At 41.5% G+C, this 18,884-nt stretch overlaps 1 pseudogene; it reads right to left on the reverse strand.

Moving 5' to 3' along the window:
* Positions 1-5,136: 5,136 nt before the first annotated feature.
* Positions 5,137-6,639, reverse strand: Ptpn12-ps1 (protein tyrosine phosphatase, non-receptor type 12, pseudogene 1; annotated as a pseudogene).
* Between the last annotated feature and the right edge of the window lie 12,245 nt (positions 6,640-18,884).

The raw sequence follows: 18,884 nt of genomic DNA on the forward strand, positions 1-18,884 counted from the left end.
TTACAATCTCATTTTATGACGATAGTGGAGGACGTTAAGAAGGACATAAATAACTCCCTTAAAGAAATGCAGGACAACACAAGTAAATGAGTAGAAGCCCTTAAAGTGGAAACGCATAAATCCCTTAAAGAATCCTGTTGCCATAAAAATATAAAAAATAAAAATGGCATTCTTTTATTCTGCAATAGGTTCGACAACTCAGTGTCCCAAGATATCTGGTAGATGTCTTCATCTCTGTCAGCAAAGCATCTCACTTGCTTTGCTCCATCCCATATCACACTGCCGATGGCTACTCTCTGACCCTGGCAACAATCTCTCTAGCAGCCTAGTTCCCAAGGCAGTTTGCCACCATGCCAGACATACACATTCCAATTCCGTGGCAGCCCAGTGTCCTGCCACCACCATGTACTCTCTTGGACCCAATTAAGTCACCACATGAAAGAACACACAACACAATAAGTTCTGGTACAATTGATAATATGTAATTGCCCACCTAGACATACAAAGCCCTGTACATATAAATCCCTTAAGAATATTCATAACAACCTGTAAATGTGCAGAGAGGAATCTTAACATCTGCCTCCATGTTCTCTAGGCTGGTTCTCTCACTCCAATCTCCTCCTCTTCTTTAAAAAATTTCTCCTGCCCATCCTTCCTACATCGAATGACAGGCCATATTCTATCGTGTACCTAAATAATGGCATCAACATACAGAGTCGCTTAAGGAATTATGGGAAAACACAAACAGGTGAAGGAAATGAACAAAACCAACCAGGATTTACAAATGGAAATAGAAACAATAAAGAAAGCACAAAGGGAGACAACCCTGGAGATAGAAAACCTAGGAAAGAGATCAGGAGTCAAAGATACAAGCATCACCAACAAAATACAAGAGATAGAAGAGACGATCTCAGAAGAAAAACATACCATAGAAACATTGACACGACAGTCAAAGAAAATGTAAAATGCAAAAATCTCCTAACCCAAAATATCCAGGAAATCCAGGACACAATGAAAAGATCAAACCTAAGGTTAATAGGTATAGAAGAGAGTGAAGGCTCCCAACTCAAAGGACCAGTAAGTATCTTCAACAAAATCATAGAAGAAAACTTCCCTAACCTAAAGACAGAGAGGTTCATAAACATACAAGAAGCCTACAGAACTCCAAATAGATTCAACAGAAAAGTAATTTCTCTTGTCACATAATAGTTAAAACACCAAATGAACAAACCAAAGAAAGAATATTAAAATCAGTAAGGGAAAAAGGTCAAGTAACATATAAAGGCAGACATATCGGAGTTACACCAGACTTCTCACCAGAGACTATGAATGCCAGAAGATCCTGGACAGATGTCATACAGACCCTAACAGAACACAAATGCTAGCCCAGGATACTATACCCAGCAAAACTCTCAATTACCATAGATGGAGAAACCAAGCTATTCCATGACAAAACCAAATTTACACAATATCTTTCCACAAATCCATGCCTACAATGGATAATGGATGGAAAACTCCAACACAAATAGGGAAACTACACCCTAGAGAAAGCAAGAAAATAATCTCCTTGCAACTAAACCAAAAGAAGAGAGACACACAAACATCATTACACCTCTAAATAGAAAAATAACAGGAAGCGACAATCATTATTCCTTAATATCTCTTAGAATCAGTGGACTCAATTCCTCAAGAAAAAGACATAGACTAATGGACTGAATACACAAGGAGCACCCAGCACTTTGTTGCATACTGGAAACACACCTCAGAGACATAGTTGGACACTACTTCAGAGTAAAAGGCTGGAAAACAACTTTCAAAGCAAATGGTCTGAAGAAACAAGCTGGAGTAGCTATTCCAATATCGAATAAAATAGACTTTCAACCAAAATTATCAAAAAAGGTAATGAAGGACACTTCATATTCATCAAAGGAAACATCCACCAATATTGACTCTCAATCCTAAATGTCTAGGCTCCAAATAGAAAGTCACCTACAATCATAATGGAAACCTTACTAAAGCTCAAAGCACACACTGCACTGCACACAATAATAGTAGGAGATTTCAACACCCCACTCTCATCAATGGACAGATCATGGAAACAGAAATTAAACAGAGACATAGAGAAACTAACAGAAGTTATGGACTTAACAGATATTTATAGAACATTTCATCCTAAAACAAAAGAGTATACTTCTTCTCAGTACCTCACTGTACCTTCTAAAAAACTGATCATAAAATCGGTCACAAAACAGGCCTCAACAAGAAGAATGATATAATCCCATGCATCCTATCAGACCACCACAGACTAAGGCTGGTCTACAATAACAACAATAACATCGGAAAGCCCACATAGACATCGGAGTTGAACAAAGCTCTATTCAATGATAACCTGGTCTAGGAAGAAATAAAGAAACTGAAGACTTTCTAGGATTTAATGAAAATGAAGGTACAACATACCCAAAAATATGGGACACAATGAAAGAAGTGCTAAGAAGAAAACTCATAGATCCGATTGCCTCCAAAAAGAAACAGGAAAGAGCATACATTAGCAGCTTGACACCGGACCTACAAGCTCAAGAAGAAAAAGAAGCAAATACGCCCAAAGGAGTAGAAGGCAGGAAATAAACTCAGGGCTGAAATCAACCAAGTAGAAACAAAGTGGACCATACAAAGAATCAACAAAACCAGGAGCTGGTTCTTTGAAAAAAATCAACAAGATAGATAATTCCTCAGACTAAGCAGAGGTCACAGACAGTGTATGCAAATTAACAAAATCAGAAATGAAAAGGGAGATATAACAACAGAATCAGAAGAAATTCAAAAAATCATCAGATCCTATTACAAAAGGCTATATTCAACAAAACTGTGAAAATCTGGAGGAAATAGACAATCTTCTAGACATATATGAGGTACCAAAGTTAACTCAGGATCAGATAAACCATGTAAACATCACCATAACTCGTAAAGAACCAGAAGCATTTATTAAAAGTCTCTGAACAAAAAGAGCCTATAAACATATGGGTTTAGTGCAGAATTCTATCAGACATTCATGGAAAACCTCATACCAATACTGTCTAAACTTTTCCACAAAATAGAAACAGACAGAGCACTACCCAATTCCTTCTATGAAGCCACAATTACACTTACACATAAACCATGCAAAGACCCAATGAAGAAAGAGAACTTCAGACCAATTTCCCTTATGAATATCTATGCAAAAATACTCAATAAAATTCTTGCAAACCGAATCCCAGAACACATCAAAACGATCATCCATCATGATCAAGTAGGTTTCATCCCAGGGATGCAGGGATGGTTCAATATGTGGAAATCCATCAACGTAATTCAGTATATAAACAAACTCAAAGAGAAAAGCCACATGATAATTTCATTAGATGCTGAGAAAGCATTTGACGAAATTCAACACCCCTTCATGATAAATGTCCTGGAAATATCAGGAATTCAAGGCCCATACCTAAACAGTGTAAAAGCAATATACACTAAACCAGTAGCTAACATTAAACTAAGTGGAGAGAAACTTGAAGCAATCCCACTAAAATCAGGTAGTAGACAAGGTAGCCCACTCTCTCCCTACTTATTCAGTATAGTACTTGAAGTCATAGCCAGAGCAATCAGACAATGAAAGGAGGTCAAAAGAATACAAACTGGAAGGGAAGAAATCAAAATATCACTATTTGCAGATGTATACTTAAGTGACCCCAAAAGTTCCACGAGAGAACTATTAAGACTGATAAACAACGTTAGCAAATTGGCTGGGTATAAAATTTACTCAAACAATTCAGTAGCGCTCCTCTATTCAAAGGATAAACAGGCTGAGAAGGAAATAAGGGAAATGACACCCTTCACAATAGTCCCAAAAAACATAAAATACCTTGGTGGGACTCTAACCAAGCAAGTGAAAGATATGTATGACAAGAACTTCAAATCTCTGAAGAAAGATATTGAAGATCTGAGAAGAGGGAAAGACCGCCCATGTTCATGTATTGGCAGTGTTAATAGAGTAAAAAATCGCTGTTTTGCCAAAAACAATCTACAGATTCAATGCAATCCCCATCAAAATTCCAGCTCAATTCTTCACAGAGTTAGAATGAGCAATGGGCAAATTCATTGGAATAAGAAAAAGCAAAACAAAACAGGACACCTAAAATTATCCTTAAGAGTAAAATAACTTCTGGGGCAATGACCGTTCCTGACCCCAAGCAATAATGCAGAGCAACAGTTATAAAAACTGTATGGTATTGGTACAGAGACAGGCAGATTGCTCACTAGAATAGAATTGAAGACTCAGAAATGAACCCATACAACCATTGTCACTTGATCTTTGACCAAGGAGTTGAAACCATCCAGGAGAAAAAAGCTACCATTTTCAACAACTGTTGCTGGTTCAACTGGAGGTCAGCATGTAGAAGAATGCAGATCGATCCATTCTTATCATCCTGTACAAAGCTTAAATCCAAGTGTATCAAAGACCTTCAAATAAAGGCAGATATACTCAAAGTAAGAGAAGAAAAGATAGGGAAGACTCTTGATCACATGGGCACTGGAGAAAATTTCCTGAAGAAAACACCAATGGCTTATGCTCTAAGATCAAGAATGAACAAATGGGACCTCATAAAACTGCAAAGCTTCTGTAAGGAATAGGACTAGTACCTGATTTTAGTGGGATTGCTTCAAGTTTCTCTCCACTTAGTTTAATGTTAGCTATTGGTTTAGTGTATATTGCTTTTACACTGTTTAGGTATGGGGCTTAACGTGGATCTCTTGACCCTTTAGGTTCCCTACAGTGATTACCAAAACCAACATCTGCATCTCATTTCCTTTACACAGGTTATCAAACCTTCAGAGTCAGTCCTCTCCTGATTTGGAAGTTCCTGCCTTTCAGATCCTACAGGCATATCTGTTAGTACAAAAGACTAAGAAGTTCTTTCAGATAAGGGAGGAGGTGACACTTAACAAACAACAGCATCTTTCTCAGCGCCTGAATGCCGAGTTCCTGCTACTTCCTGTCTGGACACCAGCAATACTTTCCCAGTGCAAGCACCCTCAGCACTCCTGGCAGGAGACATGGTGGCTTTTGCTGTTGAGAGGGTTGGTAAAGCTGAGAGGAGCTCTCAACTAAGGGGAGCGTTTGTGGTGCTCCCTAAGTTGGTGGACTGCTTCTTCTGCTATAGGGTTTGACGTGGAACTCACTATCTGGAGATTTTTGCCTTTGGCTGAGTCAGACACAGGTGTGGCATTTTCAGGTCCACGAGTTCACCCTGTTACATGTCCCTTCTTATCAAGGGGCAAGCAGTCGGGCCCTGGAGGTGTGAGGGTGAGTACTTCTGGGACTCCTCTGAAGAAGCAGGAGTGTTGTCTGAGTGCTGCACTGCAGTCCACACAGGAATTCTGAGACACATCATCAACCTTTACATCACCTGAACTGAACTCCTGTGGCTTAGAGGTTTTGTCAACTACAAAAGATGAAGTGGACTTAGTTTTCATTTCATGTCCCCTATCCAAGAGTGTGTTCCCATCAAAATTTTGGGCCCCTCTCGAAGAACTTTCTTCATCTCAAAAGATAAATGCACGTGCAGCAGTGGCTTTGGGTGGTACCTGTCAGTGTCCTGCCTGACAGGGGTGACAGTTGGGAAGGCTGAAGGTGAGGTCTGCATCAGCATGGGGGCCACCAGGTGAGGTTCTGGTGGCCCGAGCACGTCTTCCTTGGCATCACCTTCTACAGGGCAACTTGGAGTTCTTGGTGGCTCTGGAGGAGGAGAATCTTATTTTCCACTCTCAGTGGGACTAACCATATTTCCAGTGATAAATTTCATTACCGTTGGGGATTTTCTGCTTTCCGTAAATTTCACACAGTTGTAGCTGTTTATCAGGTAGTTGGACACTAGGTCTATGAACAAGTTCACACTGCTCCTTGTTTGTCCTGCAGAGTGCCTTTGTGTGTAAATTAAATACATTAAATCCCCTGGAATCCCCCTGCTTTCAGTAAGCTCCACGTGGAATCTATGGCACAAATCGCACCTGTTGGTCACAGCCTGCACCGCAATGAACACGAGCAGGCCCGTCCTCATGTTCTCGGTATTTCTTCATTTAGCTTACCACATCCAGAATAGAATCACATGGTGAAGGAGCATCATGGTCTGGCCAGTCCACGTGATGAAACTGATAGAGCCGATCCGATTCATTTTGAAATGACATAAAAATATACCATTGGATAGTCTGTTCTTGCTCGTCCCTTTTCACAAGACATTTTAAATGGCGTAAATGTCATAGAATCTTCTCCATACAAAGGCCACGGTACTCACACTTTTCCCCCTTCCCATCTCAAATTCTCCACAGGACATTACGAAGATCACAACATTGTACTCCCATATCATCCTCCAGAAATCTAGGACTGCATTCGCCAAAGGCCCTTAGGATGGCACTTATGCTTTTGGCTATACACACCCTTAATAAAATTTGCATCGATGTAATCGGAATCTTGGGATGGAGTCTTCAAAGTCAATTTAACAGATCTGTGATCTGTGATCAACATGATTCCCGGGTTAAGGTGTCCTCCCCATTGTGGTCAGGACTCTTCATGACCTGGACCCTCTGGATGAACCTCCTCAGGATCTCCACTTGCTCCGGTGTCCTCCACCCAGAACCCCTCCTGCCCGCCGTCAACCTGTGCACAGCAGCACTGTCTTCACCAGCTTGCTCCTGCTGGAACTCCCTCCCTGCGCATGCGCGTGCTAGTTGCTCCAGCAGCTGAAGCTGCAGTGGCAAAGCCAGTCTCCCCCCCACCCCGAAACTTAAAAGCAGCACAGCTTTCCCCACTAGGAGGCAAGGCTCTTTGGGCTAGCGCCAGCCCCAACCCCCAGCTCACCCCATCCTCCTTCCCTGCCCTTTTCAGTCCAAGAAACCCCTCAGCCACAGGAAAGCCATTCAACCTGCCCCCTACCCGGTTCTGGGCACACTCCCAATCCCCCCAAACCAGCCACAGCCTTAGGTTTTAATAGACTCTATTAATAAACTACAACGTTTGGACTAAATTTTTGGATGCTTTATAAAGCAGTTTCTCTGAATATCTCCACATTGTTATTTTGCTAAATATTCTGTTGTTTGATTTCATTACGCAAATTCCATATCCTAAAGCTTTATTTGAATGACACCGCTCATCAATGACCTCAACTACTGTTCAACTGACTCTTTGATTACAGGATCAGTGGTGAGGTTGCCAGGTCTATTCGATGCCATCAATAAACCAGGGAGCCTTTATAATTCGATACGATTTAAAATGGGCTTTCAATAATAAAAGTGAAACTGGTTTTTTATTTCATTAATTTGGACAGTAACTGAGGAAACAGGAGTTCTGATGCATTTGCAGGGGTAATGTAGGTATTCGTGGCAATTTAGTGATCTCCAACATTCTTTGTACTGCCACTGCTATAAAATCAGCCTTTTTGAGTTAATTATTTCTTGTTCATTTTGTATCCCACTCACTGCCCCATCCCAGTCACACTCTCCCACAGTCCTTTCCTCTATTCCTGCTCCCCTTCTCCTCTGGGAGGTTGAGGCCCCTGCACTACAAGTCTCTTGGAGACTAGAGGCCTTCTCTCCCCCTGAGGCCACACAAGGCAGCACAGCTCGAAGGACATAACTCACACAGGCAACAGCCTTTGGGATAGACCCGCTCCAGTCATTTGGGACCTACATGAAGTCCAAGCTGCACATGTACTACACATGTGTCCAGGATGCCTAGGTTCATCCTGAGTATGTTGGTTGGTTGGTGGTTCAGTCTCTGAGAGCCCAAGGGTCCAGGTTACCTGACTCCGTTGATCTTCCTGTGTTTTTACCCCCACTCCCCACCTCCTTAGGTCCCCCATCCTTTATCTGTTGCAGATTTCCATCCATTCTCATGGCCATCTGGCTGTCTCTCTTGTCCCTCCCCACATCTGACCCTGAACCTCCCCATTTCCCTCCTTTACCTCACTATTCCAAACAGGAGGAAATAGTGCAGCAAAGCAAGACCAAAAATTAGCAGGTCAAACTCCAACTCTGCGTCTCCACGTCTGTTGTCAAAGGGCTCTTCAGATCTCCAACTCCTTTCAGCTTTGTTGAGTGCAATTCCCTTCTCTGTCTCTTGGGCTGGGTCCATACCCTTTTAGCAACTTTCCTCAGCGGGGATACAGTACCTCTGGCATCTCTACGTCTCAGAGTCTCCAAGGTAATTCCAGTTTAACCTTCAATAGGTAGAATTGGGGAAAGGCTGGCACAATCTGAGGGGAGAGCAGCCCTATGGGAGGACCAGCAATCTCAATTGACCTGCACCCCCATGATATTTGAGACACTGAGCCAACAACCAGGCAGCATACACCAACTGATATGAGGCCCCTGACACATAGACAGCAGAGGACTGCCTGATATGGTCTCAGTGAGAGAAGATGCACCTAACCCTGGAGAGATTTGAGGTCCCAAGCATAGGGATAATGTGGTGTGGTGGGTGTTTCATGGTGGGGACATTCTCTTGGGGACAGGAGAGAGGGAGGAAGTATGGAATTTGGAGGGCTGGGGGTGGGGGCAAGACCAGGAGGGAAATGAAGTCTGGACTATAAAAAAGGATTAAAACTATTTAATAAAAATACAAAAGTAAAATTACTTCTAGCACAAAAACAAAACAAACAACAAACAACAACAACAAAACAAAAACAAAAACCAACCACAGGTCTTCCTACTTTCCTTTAAGTCCAACAGTATTTTTGTCAGCTGCATCAGTATCAGAACTTTCTCGCTGTTGTAAAAGTGCTATCATTGCCCCCATGTTTTTAACAAACCTGGTCCACTTCAGAACATATGTGTCAGTGTTCTTTTTGATGAGGTTGAGATAAAATATAGTGACTTAAACGATGCCTGTTACATTGGACTTGGACAAAGCAAACCAACACAAGGAAAAGAGCCTCAAGAGAAGGCACAAGAACCAGACCCATTCATTCATATACTCAGGAGTCCATAAAATATTAAACTGAGACACCGAGTAAGCCATTCTCAGACTCACACTTCTTCTACTGTTCCTGAGATTCAGTCCCCAAGTCTCATCTCCAAATTGGTAGCAGAAAACCTGTTGCAGTATCTTACCTCTCTGACCTTATCCCCAACTGTGATGGTTTGCATATGCTCAGCCCAGGGAGTGGCACTATTAGGAAATGTGGTCCTGTTGTAGGTGTGGCCTTGTTGGAGTAGGTGTGCCATTGTGGGTATGAGCTTTAGCCAGCATTATGGTATCAGCCTTCAGATGAAGATGTAGAACTCTCAGCTCCTCCTGCACCATGCCTGGATGCTGCTGTGCTCCTGCCTTGGTGATATTGGACTGAATCGTTGAACCTGCAAGCCACCACCAATTAAATGTTGTCCTTGTAAGAGTTACCTTAGTCATGGTGTCTGTTCACAGTAGTGAAACTCAAACTACGACACAAAGTGATCGCAAAAACCTTTTCTCCCAACCATTCTTCCCCAAACTCATCTCATTATCCTTGCCTCCAACACCAGCAAGCTTTCTCTGGCGACATACCTGCTAAGCAGGCCAGGGAAATAGGCTCACAGAAAGTATCCTATCAGACAGCACACAGCAACCACACGCTCCTAAAGTCCAGGGAGGAAGCAGAAACCAAGGAACAAAACATTCATCCAACAGAGACCAGACCAGATATCATCATCCAGACCCATATGCATCTATGACTGCACAAGAACGGAAAGGAAAAGCGCAGCCTACCCATCTAAAACTGAAGCAGCCTACTTGTAAAACCAATGTACTACTATTACTGCACTTACAGTTCAATTCTGCAATAAGAAAGCACGTGGAATTGCTCCTAAAACACTGAATCAATTTGCTTCTGAAGAGCAGCATGTGCATTCCTAAGGACAATAAAATTGTTAAGAGCCCTGAGAAAATGGTAGAAAACTTTGTGATAGCAAAGACTTTGCTTTACCAATAAACATTACAACCGAGAAGTACTGTGACACAAGGGGCATTGATCTGAATGCAGAGGAGATCAGATTATTATGCTTTTATCACTGCATCAGGACACTGATTGAACAAGAAAGAAACAAGAGAGCACAGCATGTGCCTCTGTAGCTGAAGCTGTACATGGTGGGATTTTAGAAAAATCCACACAGATTCCATTAAAATACTGCGCAAGAGCAGATTGACATCTACCTGGGTACTACTACTGCAGTGATATAGAAACTCCATTTTCAAGGATACGAGATAACTCCTAGAACTCCCAAGTTGCTTGCTTCAGCACAGCAGCACGTATGTTCCTAACTAGGCCAGGGTTGTAAGAACCCAGAGAAAATGAAAGCACTTTTCCAACAACAAGAGCTTTGATATCTCGATGGACATTACAGCAGAGAAGTCCTGTGATACAAGTCAGGACAGATTTACAGAAAGACAGAGAAAATGCGACTATTACTGTAGCATTGCGGCAGGATGATGACTGAACAAGAATGGACTAGGACAGCACAGCATGTGTCCAGACTGAAGCAGTACACAGTGGCACCATTGAAAACCACAGCTGTGTGATTTTTAAAGGACTATACTAGCATATACTTTCTTATACCACTGTATTACTACCACAGTGATATCTTAATGTCATCCACAACAAAGTGTATGAGATTACTCACACCACTATGAAGTTGTGTGCTTCAGAAAAGCACCACACACATTCCTAAGTGGATTGAGTTTGTTAAGAATATAGTGATCTTTTTTAGACCAGTAATATTTAGACTTACCCTAGGTCTCTAGGCCATCTAGTCTCTGGAAGTAACAATAAGATGTCTCCTAATGGTATTCTGTCATATTCATAGATCAGTGTCTTATTGATAGATCAGGGACTTTTTCAGCCATACCCAGAGAAGATTCCTTCTGCAGCAGACAGGAACAATATGCTAGACATTGCAAACACACACACACACACACACACACACACACACACACAAACACACACACATGCACACACACATCATACACACACACACACATGGCACAACCTGCATATACACATATCATACAGAGAGAGAGAGAGAGAGGCAGAGAGAGAGACAGGCAGACAGACAGACAGACAGACATAGATATAGACACACACCTTGGAACACAGAGCTCTATATGAGACGTTTCAATCAAATCCCTATCCTCAGAGTGCAGGAAACTCCGAAAAGAGGAGGCAGAGAAACTGTAAGAGACAGAGGAATTGTGGGATACCAGTATGGAGGACACAAAGCCTTCTAAGCCAACATGATCAAAGCTCATATGAACTCAAAGACTGAAGCAGCAAGCACAGGGCCTCATCAGTCTACAGCAGGTCCTTTGCATATATACTACAATTTTCACATTAAGACTTTGATAGGACTCTTAAATGTGTGACCAAGTTGGTCTCTGATTCTTTTGCCTGCTCTTGGGCTTCTTTTATTTTTCTGTTGGCCTGTTTTGTCCAACTTTGCTATGATGCTTTTCTTATATCTTACTATATTTTGTTGTGTTCTGTTGTTATCTCTTTGAAGCTGGTTCTTTTCTGAGGAGAGACAGAAAGGGAGTGGGTGTGGATGGGAGAGGAGGTGGGAAGGAACTGAGAAAATAGAGGGAGGGGAAGCTCTATTCAGGGTATGTTGTATGAGAAAAGAACCTATGTTTAATAAAAAGGAAAAATGAGCAACAAATAACCTAGAAAGTCTACAAACAGGAGGAAACGTCAAATCCTGTAAGTTGTGTGTCTTAGGTTTTACTGCTGTGAACAGTCACCAGCATATTTGCTTCTAAGTGGACTGTGGCTGTTAAAGACGCAGTGGAAATTATGCCACTTTTACAAAACCAGAACTTTCTTTTTTTTTTTTTTTGATGCAGTTTATGAAGTAGCACTGTCCCATAAGTGATGATGATTGAAAACAAATCAGAGGATTGGATCGCCATATAGTAGCACTTAAGTAAACCCTGACTGAACAAGAATGAAGTAGGAGAACACACCATATGCATGTGTAACTGAAGCAGTGCACAGGGGCATCCCTGAGGCACAGTTTCACATGTGAATAAAACACCTCACAATGGCTTATTTGCCGAAACCTATGACAGTGATGATTAACCTAATTCCGTTTACAAAGCATCACAGGAGACTGCATCTACAACTCTAAAGTTGCTTTCTTCAGAACTGCAGCGATATGTACTCGATTGGACCAGAACTGTTAAGAACACAGGTACTTAAACAAGAAACTAGGTAGGCTGACTGCGAATCCTCTCTTCTCCTGTTTCTCCAGATTCAAACTCCCCCTCTCATCTTAAGCTGTTCAGCAGAATATTTATGGCAGCCTTCACTGCCCACCCCACCCCTTGTACCCATTTCCCGTCGTGTCCACAGATCTTCCCATTCCAACCTTCATCCTCCTTGCTTCATCCCAGAACTGCAGACAAGCCAAGGACCATTTCTGCCTGGGAAAGAAATAGACTGAAGGCTGAAGCCTGATTTATCCCTCTCCTTCTGTAACTCCAGATTCACAGCCTCCCCCAGTTTTATCCTCTGCAGCACAGCAGTAAAGCGGCTGCACTCTCTTTTTTCTCTGATCTCATCTTCAGGAAAACACAAATCTTGCAAAGAAATGAAAAATTTCGATTCCTGAACATGAAAGTACAATCACTGAAGAAAACGCAAAAATGGGTAAATACTGGAAATGAAAAATTTGATGATATAAACAGGAACTACAGAGGTAAGTTTCACCAACTGAACACAAGAGACCAAAGAAAGAATCTCAGGTGTTGAAGACTCAATAGAAGAAATGGATTTATCACCCTTAAATGTTAAATTTAAAAACTACCTACAGAAAACCTACAGGTAATCTGGGGGACAATGAGAAAATAAAATCTAAGAATATAAAATATAAGAATAATAGAGGAAGGAGAAGAAACCCATCTCATAAGCCCAGGAAATATTTTTAACAAAATCATAAAAGAAAATTTACTAGTCCGAAAGATGGAGATGCCTATAAGGAAGTGTACAAGAAACATACAGACCAGCCAATAGATTGAAACAGAAAAGAAGGTCCCTTGGAACAGAATAATTTAAATATTAAATGTACAAACACAGACACACACACACACACACACCTTTTATAAAACAAGAAAGGATTATGGGTGTGGTGGACATATCACGAGTTTAAACATTTGGGAAGCAGACGCAGAGGCAGGAAAATCTCTTTTGTGTCAGATACACACTTAAGCAAAAAGACTCATTTACACGGCTCTAGAAAACAAAGGACATGTAAGTAAGGCCAGCTACGTGCACTCTAACAAGAGCAGGCCATATTTGCACTATATTTATGACTCACTTTTGCTTCCCTCTGGGTAAATTTATCCTGGCCTCCTTGGGCACTGTTTACACATGACACATCAGATATACATTCAGCTGCACACTCATACGCATAACATTAAAAACAAGTAAAATATTTTAAAAAGCATTCCTAAAATACAGGAAGTCATACTTATGCAATTTAAATGTACCTGTTATTGGGCCCTCATCTAGTATCAGGGACTTTAGGAAGTCATGGAGAATATCTTACCTTAAAGCTTGTGCTTCTCAAGTTACTGCCTGCCACCTGGCAATCTTGTTAGAAATCAGTTGCTGCTAGTGTGGGGTTTGGACTGGAGCCTGGGAATCTGTATTTCTAAAAATTCTTAATGATGGCAAAATTTCTCATCTGTGGATCACTTTGAGGAGCAGATACATCTGAGATCTCAGATGTTTAAAATGACTCTTTGACTGTGCCCATGGACAGATCAAGAATGAAGACCTGATGTCTGTTTGAGATTCAGCCATCAGTCTTGTTTTGTCTGAGGAGATTTAGACTGGCAGGCAACAAAGCTGGTATATTTACTTGCAGAATGCATTCTCTTGTGAGAGTTGCTTTGGCCCTGATGTCTCTTCTCAGCAATAGAGTAGTGACTAAGACAGAAGTTGTTACCAAGGAAAAGAGTATTGCTCTGACAGGTCTGTCCATGCTGCTTGTTGGCAAAATGTGGACTTTGTTTTGGGAAAGCAGTCTGAACCCATTAAGAGGAGATCAATGGGCCATCCCAGTAGGAGCATGGGAGTTATTGAGAGAGACTTAATTGGGGGCATCCAGCTCAAGAGGTTTTAGGTAAGAAACTTTAGTGAGTGGCCTATAGGCTACTGTGACATTTTGGTGAATAACGTGGCTGCTTTCTGCTATTGTTAAAAAAAAAAAAAACTGCCCGTGGACACACCGCAGAATTTTGCACTGTTGGCATTAGCAGAGGAAATTCAAAACAGCCTAGTATTTACTCTGACATTTGGTTATTAGTGGTCACTCTTACTCAGATCTATAATGAAAAGGAATACATTGAGTAAGGAAAAATACAATATGTAATGTCTGAGAAGAAAAGGAGCTCCAGGATATGTAATGGAGGTAAATGTGGTGCCCAAGCAGATAAAAGTTTGAACAAAAGCCTGATGCTTAGTGAAATAAAGGGAGCACTAATGTCAGGGCAAGGCCTTACGCAGCTAAGCTTCCAATATGGAAAGAACATTTAAAGCAAATTTAGGACAGTGTGGGGTGACGTATGCCTTTAGTAACAGCACTTGGGAGGCAGAGGCAGGGGAGTTCAAGCAAACCTGGTCTACAGAGTGAGGTCTAGGATAGCCAAGCTAGGTAGTAAAAGCCAGAAAGTTGGTGAAAATGTAATTGAATGAGGGGACCATGTTACAGCACCAGCATGCAGAAACACTCGGCAGTGTGGGCAATATGATTATAGCTTTAGAGAGAAGGTTACAAAAAAAGAGGATAGGGGCCTCTCCCTCTACATTTAAGTAGAACTGCCTACTCCTGGCCTGTGTCAGGGAACATCCCTACAAGGAGGCCGAGAGAGGCCATTAAACAAATCTGTGAAAGTTGAACTGGAATTACCTTGAAGACTCTGAAAATTAGAGATGCAAGGGGTACTGTATCCCCGCTGAGGAAAGTTGCTAAAAGGGTATGGACCCAGCCCAAGAGACAGAGAAGGGAATTGCACTCAACAAAGCTGAAAGGAGTTGGAGATCTGAAGAGCCCTTTGACAACAGACGTGGAGACGCAGAGTTGGAGTTTGACCTGCTAATTTTTGGTCTTGCTTTGCTGCACTATTTCCTCCTGTTTGGAATAGTGAGGTAAAGGAGGGAAATGGGGAGGTTCAGGGTCAGATGTGGGGAGGGACAAGAGAGACAGCCAGATGGCCATGAGAATGGATGGAAATCTGCAACAGATAAAGGATGGGGGACCTAAGGAGGTGGGGAGTGGGGGTAAAAACACAGGAAGATCAACGGAGTCAGGTAACCTGGACCCTTGGGCTCTCAGAGACTGAACCACCAATTTATATGGAGCTCTTTGATCCACTTGGACTTAAGCTTTGTACAGGATGATAAGAATGGATCGATCTGCACTCTTCTTTTTTTTTTTTTTTTTTGATTTTTTTTTTTATTAACTTGAGTATTTCTTATATACATTTCGAGTGTTATTCCCTTTCCCGGTTTCCGGGCAAACATCCCCTTCCCCCCTCCCCTTCCTTTTGGGTGTTCCCCTCCCCATCCTCCCCCCATTGCCGCCCTCCCCCCAACAGTCTAGTTCACTGGGGGTTCAGTCTTAGCAGGACCCAGGGCTTCCCCTTCCACTGGTGCTCTTACTAGGATATTCATTGCTACCTATGAGGTCAGAGTTCAGGGTCAGTCCATGTATAGTCTTTAGGTAGTGGCTTAGTCCCTGAAAGCTCTGGTTACTTGGCATTGTTGTACATATGGGGTCTCAAGCCCCTTCAAGCTCTTCAAGTTCTTTCTCTGATTCCTTCAATGGGGGTCCTATTCTCAGTTCAGTGGTTTGCTGCTGGCATTTGCCTCTGTATTTGCTGTATTCTGGCTGTGTCTCTCAGGAGCGATCTACATCCGGCTCCTGTCGGTCTGCACTTCTTTGCTTCATCCATCTTGTCTAATTGGATGGCTGTATATGTGTGGGCCACATGTGGGGCAGGCTCTGAATGGGTGTTCCTTCTGTGTCTGTTTTACTCTTTGCCTCTCTATTCCCTGCCAAGGGTATTCTTGTTCCCCTTTTAAAGAAGGAGTGAAGCATTCACATTTTGATCATCTGTCTTGAGTTTCATTTGTTCTAGGCATCTAGGGTAATTCAAGCATTTGGGCTAATAGCCACTTATCAATGAGTGCATACCATATGTGTTTTTCTGTGATTGGGTTACCTCACTCAGGATGATATTTTCCAGTTCCACCCATTTGCCTACGAATTTCATACAGTCATTGTTTTTGATAGCTGAGTAATATTCCATTGTGTAGATGTACCACATTTTCTGTATCCATTCCTCTGTTGAAGGGCATCTGAGTTCTTTCCAGCTTCTGGCAATTATAAATAAGACTGTGATGAACATAGTGGAGCACGTGTGTTTTTTATATGTTGGGGCATCTTTTGGGTATATGCCCAAGAGAGGCATAGCTGGATCCTCAGGCAGTTCAATGTCCAATTTTCTGAGGAACCTCCAGACTGATTTCCAGAATGGTTGTACCAGTCTGCAATCCCACCAACAATGGAGGAGTGTTCCTCTTTCTCCACATCCTCTCCAGCATCTGCTGTCACCTGAGTTTTTGATCTTAGCCATTCTCACTGGTGTGAGGTGAAATCTCAGGGTTGTTTTGATTTGCATTTCCCTTATGACTAAAGATGTTGAACATTTCTTTAGGTGTTTCTCAGCCATTCGGCATTCCTCAGCTGTGAATTGTTTGTTTAGCTCTGAACCCCATTTTTTAATAGGGTTATTTGTCTCCCTGTGGTCTAACTTCTTGAGTTCTTTGTATATTTTGGATATAAGGCCTCTATCTGTTGTAGGATTGGTAAAGATCTTTTCCAAATCTGTTGCTTGCCATTTTGTCCTAACCACAGTGTCCTTTGCCTTACAGAAGCTTTGTAGTTTTATGAGATCCCATTTGTCGATTCTTGATCTTAGAGCATAAGCCATTGGTGTTTTGTTCAGGAAATTTTTTCCAGTGCCCATGTGTTCGTAATGCTGCCCTAATTTTTCTTCTATTAGTTTGAGTGTATCTGGTTTGATGTGGAGGTCCTTGAAGGCTACTGATTTATTTGAGTTAATTTTATACCCAGCCACTTTGCTGAAGTTGTTTATCAGCTTTAGTAGTTCTCTGGTGGAACTTTTGGGATCACTTAAATATACTATCATATCATCTGCAAATAGTGATATTTTGACTTTTTCTTTTCCGAACTATATCCCCTTGACCTCCTTTTGTTGTCTGATTGCTCTGGCTAGAACTTCAAGAACTATATTGAATAAGTAGGGAGAGAGTGGGCAGCCTTGTCTAGTCCCTCATTTTAGTGGGATTGCTTCAAGTTTCTCTCCATTTAGTTTAATGTTAGCAACTGGTTTGCTGTATATGGCTTTTACTATGTTTAGGTATGGGCCTTGAATTCCTATTCTTTCCAGGACTTTTATCATGAAGGGGTGTTGAATTTTGTCAAACGCTTTCTCAGCATCTAATGAAATGATCATGTGGTTTTGTTCTTTCAGTTTGTTTATATAATGGATCACGTTGATGGTTTTCCGTATATTAAACCATCCCTGCATGCCTGGGATGAAGCCTACTTGATCATGGTGGATGATTGTTTTGATGTGCTCTTGGATTCGGTTTGCCAGAATTTTATTGAGTATGTTTGCATCGATATTCATAAGGGAAATTGGTCTGAAGTTCTCTTTCTTTGTTGACTCTTTGTGTGGTTTAGGTATAAGAGTAATTGTGGCTTCATAGAAGGAATTCGGTAGTGATCCATCTGTTTCAATTTTGTGGAATAGTTTGGATAATATTGGTATGAGGTCTTCTATGAAGGTCTGATAGAATTCTGCACTAAACCCGTCTGGACCTGGGCTCTTTTTGGTTGGGAGACCTGTAATGACTGCTTCTATTTCCTTAGGAATTATGGGGTTGTTTAACTGGTTTATCTGTTCCTGATTTAACTTCGGTACCTGGTATCTGTCTAGGAAATTGTCCATTTCCTGCAGATTTTCAAGTTTTGTTGAATATAGGCTTTTATAGTAAGATATGATGATTTTTTGAATTTCCTCTGAATCTGTAGTTATGTCTCCCTTTTCATTTCTGATTTTGTTAATTTAGACACACTCTCTATGTCCTCTAGTTAGTCTGACTAAGGGTTTATCTATCTTGTTGATTTTCTCAAAGAACCAACTTTTGGTTCTGTTGATTCTTTCTATGGTCCTTTTTGTTTCTACTTGGTTGATTTCAGCTCTGAGTTTGATTATTTCCTGCCTTCTACTCCTCCTGGGTGAATTTGCTTCTTTTTGTTCTAGAGCTTTTAGGTGTGCTGTCAAGCTGCTGACATATGCTCTCTCCTGTTTCTTTCTACAGGCACTCAGCGCTATGAGTTTTCCTCTTAGCACAGCTTTCATTGTGTCCCATAAGTTTGGGAATGTTGTACCTTCATTTTCATTAAATTCTAAAAAGTCTTTAATTTCTTTCTTTATTTCTTCCTTGACCAGGTTATCATTGAGTAGAGCATTGTTCAATTTCCACGTATATGTGGGCATTCTTCCCTTATTGTTATTGAAGACCAGTTTTAGGCCGTGGGGGTCTGATAGCATGCATGGGATTATTTCTATCTTTCTGTACCTGTTGAGGCTCGTTTTTTGATGAATTATATGGTCAATTTTGGAGAAAGTACCATGAGGAGCTGAGAAGAAGGTATATCCTTTTGCTTAAGGATAGAATGTTTTATAAATATCTGTTAAGTCCATTTGGCTCATGACTTCTCTTAGTGTGTCTACA

Source organism: Rattus norvegicus, chromosome X (genome assembly GCF_036323735.1).
Source record: "Rattus norvegicus strain BN/NHsdMcwi chromosome X, GRCr8, whole genome shotgun sequence".
In the NCBI taxonomy this organism is placed as follows: domain Eukaryota; kingdom Metazoa; phylum Chordata; class Mammalia; order Rodentia; family Muridae; genus Rattus; species Rattus norvegicus.